We start from the raw sequence: 10,655 nt of genomic DNA on the forward strand, positions 1-10,655 counted from the left end.
GATCTGGCCCAGAAATCTTCCAAAGCAATGACAAACCCATTTCCGATGGGAGAAATTCTTAGGTAGGGCAAAAGTACCACGCCCGACCAATCGTATCTCTCTATTTTTTAATTAAATTTCAAAACTACCCATGTTTAATTATAATGAAATACTCAAAACACCCCCATGTATAGGCAATGATTCGCTGGGAGTACGGCCATGTGGCACGCCTGCTCTACTCAAGAATCTGTCGATGGGAGAAATTGTAATGGAAATTTATCATTAAGATGGCACCAAGCTGAGTTGGCGTGGAAGAATTTGTCACGTCAACGAGTTAACGGAATAGTAAGTCTGAGACTTGATGGATTGGACTTGAGAGTGCATGGAGCATTTTGATGAAATTAGAAATCGAGAGATGAACTTATGAAACCCCAAAAGCAAAAAAATTTCATAAATTGTTTATGAAATTGGGCTTTAAAATTTATGAACTTTATTGGATTTGGACCATAGGAGAAAAAAATGCGAGATAAAAAATATGATAGTTAGGCCCATTAAATTGCTCACAATCGAACCAGGCCGAACTGATATTTTAGTCCAACTGAATATGTTGACCCACCTAAAACTTAATCGTTTGCGGTTTGACTTTTGACCTAACCAAATTGGTCATGGGTAATTTTAATTCAAAGAACCATAACTCTAGGGTTTTGCTTGCAATACGGCGGCGAACTATAACATTAGGGTATTGTATGCGTGCAACGCCTTGGGACAATGAGACCTATGAGAAGTCTTCTTTAAAGTGGATCATCAGAGTCAGTACTTCAAGCACGTTGTGCTCGGTCCTCAACTTTAGGGTTGAGTTGTTGTAAACATATGGAATTCGGGTAGAGTTCGGATTCTTAGTTACAGGGAGGTTTACTCTAATTAAGTGTTCATGCCCGGAACCCATAAAGATTGGGGCAAAAAGTCGATGAAGAAACACTTTTTGTACATGTAGATAACATCTTTATGGACATAAGTCACAAGCATAGAGGGTTCGGCCCCAATACAGCTTGCACAGATGATGAGTTGGGAAGGGACAATATGGGAAACCGATTTTTGGCAATTCACATTAACGAAGTACATGTTTGTGTATCACCAATTTATATTCATGTCAAATGGCAGCTAGTGAGCTCTAATATCATCCACATTTATTTTAAATTGCTCTATATGGCATTCACAAAGTGAAAGGATTTGTGTATGGAATTATCTCTGCTTACACGTACGTATAATAAACATAAAAAGTAAGTTAAGGTTTTCTTTGAATTAGATCAAGCATGTCACTTTAGAGTTTAGACCCTATGTTTTAGTACGTCATTTTCATTTTATTAATTATCTGCTATTCTTCTAGAATGTAATCATTATCTTTGAGTGCAGATTTTTCCCCCTTACAAAAAAGGAAAAAAGTGCAGATTTTAAAGACTTGTGAAAACCTCTAATTCCTTTAACCCTTTTTCGATTTGGCTTCACTCAACAGCTTCACCAAACACACCTTTAATAACTTTGAAAGAGCAGGAACTCATTCACTCACAGAAGCTTCTGCAATGGCCTTCATTCGATCAATTGGAGTAGTAGTCGGTACGTGTAGTTACTAATTAATAATACCAATTCAATAATATTACTTTTCCTTTCTCAAGATGTCTGTCTCTTCCGATGGAAGATCTGGAACCACAATATTCCAACTTCTCTAATGGTGAACATGAACTCTCCATTACTGCGCTTCAATTAGGGTTTGTAGTATGTGAAGACAACTCTTCCTTCAAGATTGATATGATTGAAATGCAACCTAGCTTTCTTTCTTGTTCTTGATTTTCTTCGCTCTCCTCATTTGGTTCCTTGACAATTAAGGGTTATTGAGTGGAAGAATCGTTTGCACCGTATTTCGATAATGCAATTTCGCTCGTCTCACATTTTTCGGTAATGTAATAAAGTTGCAGACTTGTTGGCAAACTATGGTATACTACTTCCACAGCCTTGGTTTGGTGGGATTTGACTCCCTTCATACTATCATTATGTAATAGTGACCGTTTAGGTCTTCCATAGTCGTATTCGCTAGTTTGTTTCTTGTTTGTTTGATATTTTTCACTAGAGAGGTTTTGGCTTAGTCCCCTTCTCCTTGTATCTCTTTTAACTTTCTTTAAATAAACTTTGAGGCGTTATGGTTCATCACTTCATTGCCTCTCTTATATCTGTTAAGCCAAAAAAAAAAATGCAACCTAGCTTGCCTTGCTCCTTCAATTTCGTGAAAGTATCAGAGAGACATGGCGGCGGTGGTGGTCATGATAGCAGCCATTGCTTTCCATTATCCGTCCTAAGGGAAAGCAATGAGTTTTGAGCTTTCTTCAGCTCAAGAAAACATGTCGTAGATTTAAGCATTCAGTTCATTACATAGTGCAAGCTTTCCTAGGATTTTCCTTTTGGAAATTTCACACCCTATGAGTGGAGCTGAGATCACAGCTTGTTACACGCATACTTTATAGTCAACTTTTTCTTTTCTTTTTTTTTGAATCCTAGTTCATCTCACTAACCAACTTCAAAAGACGCTAGTAATTCTGTTTGTGTATCACCATTTTATTTTAAATCGCTCTAAATGGCATTCCGATGAATTTGAGGTTAGATGAATTATTGACATAAATAATTGTAATAATTGACACAATGAATGCATTTCTTTTTCCTTGGTCGGTGATACGGGACGCTGCTACGGATTATTGGGATAGATCCATGTCTCTCTCATACAAAAATTACAACCAAATCTAATTATATGGGCCACATGTGGGATAATTAAAAAAAACGTGCTTTATTTTAATTCAAAGAAAACGACATGTTAATTTGAGATGTAAAAAATATGATTGGGAAGAGAGAGACACGTCTACGCCACGTCACGTCTGGATATGCCAAGAATATTATTAGCTCCATTTTCAACTCTGCCCCTGAAACTTTACAAATTTGCATTCTAGTATCATTCGTATGCTGCTTCCTTTTTGTTGCTCTCTTGTTATTTTGCTAACGGTTTTTTATTATTTTATTATTTTTTTTTATATTATTTTGTACAAATAGCCATCGATGTAGTGAATTTCCTTACCAAATCAAAAAGTGGGTACCAAATAGCCATGAATGACCAAATCAATTCTTTTGTTTATGATGTTCTTTTGTTGCTAGAATTAATTACAATAAATTCTCATAAAATTTTTGAATTAATTTTAAATTGCAAGTGAAACTATTTTTTTTTTTAACAGAGTTATAGAGATTTCATTCAATTCCAAAGCCAGAACGACACTTACAAATAATCCCCATATGCTTGTACCCTACATCAGTGGTCAAGCAGGTAAGGGAAAAAGTGTACCATCCACTATTACATTCTCACTCAAGCATTCAAGAGCCTACAAAACTATAAATCTCAGCTTACACTAAGAAAACTACCTTGAATCTCCATTCGTCAATGCACTCAATTGTGGTACTCCAGGAGATTCATTAACTTGGTGTAAAAAGAAACCATAGCAGTCCAGACTTACGCTGTCTAAACTAGCCAGCCTAACTTGGGCTTAGACTAGCCAGACTTATCTTCCCCTAAAAACATAATCATAAAAGCAAAAAACTTGGAGCCCAAAAAGAAAGAGCCAGCCCAAGGTCCAAACAGGATAATCCCATGCCAGGCCCAGACACCACCTCCTCTGCTAGGGCAGATCCGGGCACAGCTGTAAAACGCGACCTCCACCACCCATCCAAACACACCCCAGCGTTTCACCACCTTGACGACGATCCAAAAGGTCCGAGCGAGACCCGACGTACCGAAACACGAAACCAAATCCCACCAGATGCAGATCTGTAGCACCCCAAGCCGTCGCCCCAACCTCCACGCCGCCGCCATGAAATTTAGAAGAAATCCGGCAGAGAACTGAATCCCTCCCAAACCCCAAACTTGTGCCCACGATCTCCATAGCCGCAGAGCGGCAATCTAGAACCCAACGCCGACCTCCCACCAGAACCTCCAAGCCCGACGATCCCAGAGAACTCAAACTTGCATTAGTCACCAATCACCCGTCCGGCAGCAAGAGCCGCACACCGTCAGCATGACCGAAGGCCACCACCAGCGATGCGGGCGCCACCGGAAGAGGGGGATACGCACCGGATCGGGGTCTAAGTATGAGAGCATGCATTGCACGTTCTTTTTAAAAGAAATAATAGTTGGTGGCTTTTTGGTTGCAAGTGAAACTACTTTGACCGATGGCAAAATCTCTTAACAACTGACTTTTTTTTTCAATTTTTTTAAGGAATGACGACTATCCATATTAAGTAATCTTGAGAAAGAGAAATTTTAAATTGCAAGTGAAACTACTTTGACCGATGGCAAAATCTCTTAACAACTGACTTTTTTTTTTCAATTTTTTTAAGGAATGACGACTATCCATATTAAGTAATCTTGAGAAAGAGAAATTTTAAATACACTCCCTCAATTACTTAATGCACATCCCTGATATTTTTTTTCTCTCATTTTTTCATCAAACTTTCATCTATACCCCTCCTTATTAAATAAATAGATGAAAAAAACTTTAAAAAAAAAAAAAAAAGGTTTGCTATGTATCATAAATTTTTATTTAATACATTCTTTTTTGTTTTATTGTGAAATTAATTGCTAATTAATTTTGGTACATATCAATATAGTAATTACTAATTACTTTTCTTCTTTCTTACATAAATGAGGTTGATATATCGCTAGAATATTGAATAACTTAACATTCTTATCTTTGTTGAAAAACTTGATGCCTCTAAGATTTTAAAATATTCAATATATGTCAATATCTTCGTGATCGATATAGTCATGGTCAATATTAAAATTGCTAAAGAATGAGCCATGGTGGTTGTTTTGCAAACAAAGTGATTGATGATGATGTACTCATGTATCCAAGATGTATTTGATGGTTTTATAACTTCTTTCAATATGTTTCAATCAATTTGGTTTTTTTTTTTGTTTGATACATTCACCAATTTGGTTACTTGTTAATTCATCACGTTAATTAACTACAATTATTATATGATTTATATGTGAATACGTTCACGTATGATCATGAAGAGATGTTGATTGTATTATGAAGACGAGGAGAACATTTAGCCTATAAGAAAATATTTAATTAATATTTTAATATATAAAACATTTAATTCTTATTTTATTTTTTGTAGACTCTTCTTTGTTTTTGTTTTTATTTATTTATTAATGAGGAGGGGTATAAATGAAAATTTGATGACAAAAAATATAGAGAGTGTGCATTAAGTAATTGAGGATGTGTATATAAAACTTCTCCTTGAGAAATACACAAGGAGATATCAAAATGCGTAGAAAATATAAATGAAAAATTAAAACAAGATACAGATTGTAGAATAACATCTAAACTGAATAGTAAATATACTGCATAAGTCTTTTGAAGCTTAATAATATCGCAAAATATTGTTTTGGCCTATTCGTAATAATACAAGTACTATTTTAGGCATAAAGGCCTATTTGTTAGAAATTAATTATAATTAATCCTTGTCAACCTCTATTGGATCAAATCTAATATATCTATATGCTAGCTAATTTGACCGGTGGCAAACTTTCTCAAGAACTAAGTTTTGAACTTTAAAAAAAAAAAATATTCTAAAAATAAATACTGGACAGCTGATATCAATAAGACATTATTAGCTGGAGTAAGCTCCACAGCAAATATTAATTCTTAACATTATATTATAAGGACAAGTCAGTCCTTTCACAAAACGGAAAGTCTATAAATAGAGCTGGCAGAGACCCACCACGACCACAGTGCTCTCAATTCTCAACACAAACCGATCGAATCATTCCGGAATTAGGGTTTGCAATTCTCCGATCCAGCTTTCTATTTTCCGTTGATATCGATTTCTCTCCTTTTCTTTTCAATCAATCGCTATGTCAATCAAACCGACCGACATGGCGCCCTCCGTTGGGGACACCGATGTGGTTGTCGACGATGGTGCTGCTCCGATGGACATCCAACTCAGTGTGGTCGATCTTTTACAGAATGGGCATTTGGACGACGATGATGTTGATGAGCGATTTGAGTTTGTTTGGATTGAAAACGAGGATGATTGGAACATGGACATTGGATCTGACGATGGTGATGATGAATTGTGGGATCTGTTTATTGATCTACTTATTAATCGACTCGACGGAAGAGTGGAGGGTTTTGGGGATTAGGGATTGGGTTTGGGTTTGGAAATGTCTACTGTGATTAAGAAGGGGGGGGGGGGGGGGGTGGGTAATTAATTGTGATTAGTTAGGGTTTTGGCTGATTAATTAGGTTTTAGGGATTGGGGATGATTAATTAGGGATCCTTAGTGGAACATTTGGGTTTGGGATCGAATCCGATTTTAGGGTGGGTGACTGTGATTAGATTAGTTAAGAGTTTTGGGATGATTATATGGAGTCTGATCATCAACATAATGATATTTCGTTAAAAAAAAAAAAAAAAATCAAAAAAACCAAAACAAACAAAAAAGAAAAAACAAAGACAAGATCATGGATTTGGGTTTGAGATGTCTTACTGTGATTAATTAGGGGTGAGTAATTATAACAGAACACAATATCCAAGTTTGCAATTGCAAGTTGAACGTTGGGTTTGCATTCTCAAAAAAAAAACGTTGGGTTTGAGATATATGATTAACATGGCATATATGTACCATGATGACTTTTTTTTTTTTTTGGTGAATTCCATGATGACTTGATATTCAGTAGTATAAATATTTTCAAAGTCTTGTGTATTTGGGAACGGGGTTGCTGTGTGCATTTACATAAGTTGAGTTTGAGGGATTTGAATGACATCAAATCTCGAAATCTATGTCAATTCTAACTCACTTTCACACTTTTATTCTCGAGTTGAGCCAAGTCCAATAATCAAGTTTTACAGAAATTTGTTCATGTTTCATGTCTCTCTTTTGAGTATACTCAATTCAATGCCCTAATAGACCAACAGTCTAGATTATTGATTAGTTTCATATTACTCTGTGAACTTTGGATTATAATAATGATCAATTTGCTACCCCATCAGGTATGCAAAATACAGTCCCGATCACCTGGTCAGCAACTGACCAGGGATCATTTGCACACTTATCGTCCGATTTCAATCAGACGGTTGACAGATATTTAGATTTTGGGGGAGGAGATCTGTCAAATCGGACGGTAAGTGAGCAAATGATCCCTGGTCAGTTGCTGACCAGGTGATCAGGATCGATGCAAAATAAAAACAACTTGGCATGTTGGATGGAGATGTTGGATTAGTTATGTAAACTTGGGAAATATAAAACAGCCGACGGCGGAAAAAGTCAGATTTTTTCTGTCAGTCCAATAAGATCTTACACCGCCTAAATTGTTTATCAATGCAACCCTCACTCGTTCCAAGTTAATAGGCAGCATGCTTTTGTTTCTTTAATAATGTTCTGAACTTATTGGGTAGCAGAATAATCTCTCAAGTTATTGTATGTCTTCTATATGATTTTGTTAAAGGTGATGAGGACCTACGAGCTACTTGTTTAATCTGATCCAATTATTTACATTTGATTTATCTTTTTCATCGTACGGATGCCAATTTGTCAAATGATTTATGTGTGGAAGTTTTACACGAGATGTAAAGTATCTTGCACGATATACTCGATACCCATGAATAAGTCTATGACATTAGTCAAAGAAAATGAAACACCAACTTATGAGGATAAATAGTAGTCTATATATATTTTTTTCATTTTTCCGGTTTGATCAAAAGACGTTCAATTGTATTAACAATATAAATAAAATTACACATAATGACTTACGATATGGGGTGATTGAATCGAGTCAGTACTTAAGTAACCTCACTATGCATTACAAATAAAAAATAAAAAAATAAAAAACTTGAATCATGAAAAAGTAAAATTAATTGGAAATAACGTAATAGGCGTATCTTGACAATTTTTGGAGGAAGAGACCTAGGCCTCAAACTCAATGGTCTAGCCAAAATAAGATGTACCAAGCCCAACCAACCCAAGATGTGAAGGAAAACCCTAATTTGAGAAGTAAGTACTGTAAGTTGGTGAAACTGCACAAATCCATAAGGCGACACAAGTGTACACTTCAATCGGATAACCAAGCTCAATGGCAAAGAAACACCAACGATCTTACTCTCCATCATCATTCGCCATTGTAGACATGGAAGCATGTGATTGTCCTACATTGAACCTAGCGTGCTACCTCACCTATTTGTTGCTCAAGCAGCTAAAATCATTGCACCTCCGGGATTAAAAAAGACAATGAATATCCCTAAACTATTTTAAGATTTAATTGTTATGTTAATGCTAAAAACGTCACATTAAATTCTAAGAAATTAGACAATCTTAAACTTTTCTATTATGCAGTTACAAAAGTGATATATATATTTTTTTGGAATAATGAGATTTGAAATCCAGTCAAGGACATCCTATATAAAGTAGCCAGGAGTCTCATCTAAAGACATATCAATACAATGATCTAAACTACCAAAGCGAGCTAGCTAACCTATGGACTACACTATTTACTTCACAAAAAATATATCAAATTCTAACAAAGTCAAAAGTTTGCAAATATTCCTTATAATCATCAAGAATTCGATTAACATCAAAGTTGTTCTCACCCGGTTGATTTAACGCAGCTATCAAGATAGATGAGTCACTCTCCAGCTCAATCTCCTTCCAACCTTGATGAATGGCCAAGAGCAACCCAGCTCTACATGCTTCAACCTCGATCACTATGTAGCGCAAAGCACATATGTGGTATGAACTTGGACCAAGCAGTCCAAGTCCCTTTGAATGCACCCTTGTCATCTCGTGCAACAACCCCTACCCCGCCACTACCAATTGTTGGATTTGTATCAATGAATTGAAAATATGCGTCTACAATATATAAATAATTACATCAATAATTTATACAATAGTATATGGATAATACACAACATGTATTTGAGATAAAGGAATTGTAATTGCAAGAGAACTAACTTGTGATTCGATAGAGGCTTGCAGATTGGCAATGTCCTTTAGACAGAATTTCACCCCTACTCAGTGCTTGTAGTTCGTCAGGCTTCTGTCCACCAGGATACAACTATCGATAATCCAAGAGCCCAGACCTTGGATTCTAGCAAACGTACTCAGTGTTTTTTCTCTCTGAAGGAAAGGAAGGAAATACGTTGTTGTGTTGTTTGGAGAGGAAGGCCTGTTGGGTTTATATAAAGTTTGAGACACCACTTCAGTTTAAATTGAAGAGGTAAGTTGTTTAGACTTATCCTTTCAATAACCTCTTTAGTTCAAACTCAAAAGGTAAGTTGATCAGACTTGTCCTTTTGATTTCAAATTACAAAAACTGAATTCTATTCAAACTCTAATATAACTGACTTAGATATCCAGCAGCGTTTGGAAATCTCCTTGAGCTAAATCCGAGTGAGAAGAAATCTCTTTGAGAAAGATTCAAGTGAGGTGAAATCTCCTCCAGTCAGATCTTGGAGAGGTAATATCCCTTTGAGACGGAGAAATCTCTTCTAGACAGATCTTGGAGAGGTACTTCCCCTTGAGACGGATCCGAGTGAGGAAGAAAATCTTAGACGGATCCCTTTGAGACAAATCTCTATTCAAACTCCAACACCATTTTCAATGTGGAATGCCCCATCGACAAGAATGATTTGATTAACCAAGAAAAATGACATTTTGAACTTAATTTCTAACAATCGATAAAGTGTTGGGATAGAATCGAAAACAAAATGAGTTATTAAAAGTAACAGGACACAAACATCATGTTTTGTATTTTTGGGAGTGTTATTTTTTCTTTATAGTTTCATGTAAATCAAACTAATTTTTTTTATGTTATGTTATTGCTAAAAACGCCACATTAAATTCTAAGAAATTAGACGATCTTAAAATTTTCTATTATGCAGTTACAAAAGTGATTTTTTTTTTTTTTGAAATAATGAGATTTGAAATCCAATTAAGTTGGGAAGCTTATCCTTACGCCCATATTATTATTCATTATTTCTTGTTGCATCGCGCGCGAGGCCGGGGGGAGGACATCCTATATAAAGCAGCCAGGAGTCTCATCTAAAGACAGATCAATACAATGATCTAAACTAGCAAAGCGAGCTAGCTAACCTATGAACCACACTATTTGCTTCACAAAAAATATATCAAATTCTAACAAAGTCAAAAGTTTGCAAATACTCCTTATAATCATCAAGAATCCGACTAACATCAAACTTGTTCTCACTCGGTTGATTCAATGCAGCTACCAAGATAGAGGAGTCATTCTCCAGCTCAATTTCCTTCCAACCTTGATGAATGGCCAAGAGCAACCCAGCTCTACATGCTTCAGCCTCACTATGTAGCGCAGAGCACATATGTGGTATGAACTTGGACCAAGCCCCTTTGAATGCACCCCTTGTCATCTCGTGCAACAACCCCTACCCCGCCACTACCACTTTCAATGTGGAATGCCCCATCGACAAGAATGATTTGATTAACCAAGAAAAATGACATTTTGAACTTAATTTCTAACAATAGATAAAGTGTTGGGATAGAATCGAAAACAAAATGAGTTATTAAAGCAATAGGACACAAACATCATGTTTTGTATTTTTGGGAGT

This window comes from Rosa rugosa, chromosome 5 (assembly GCF_958449725.1).
Source record: "Rosa rugosa chromosome 5, drRosRugo1.1, whole genome shotgun sequence".
Classification (NCBI taxonomy): Eukaryota; Viridiplantae; Streptophyta; class Magnoliopsida; order Rosales; family Rosaceae; genus Rosa; species Rosa rugosa.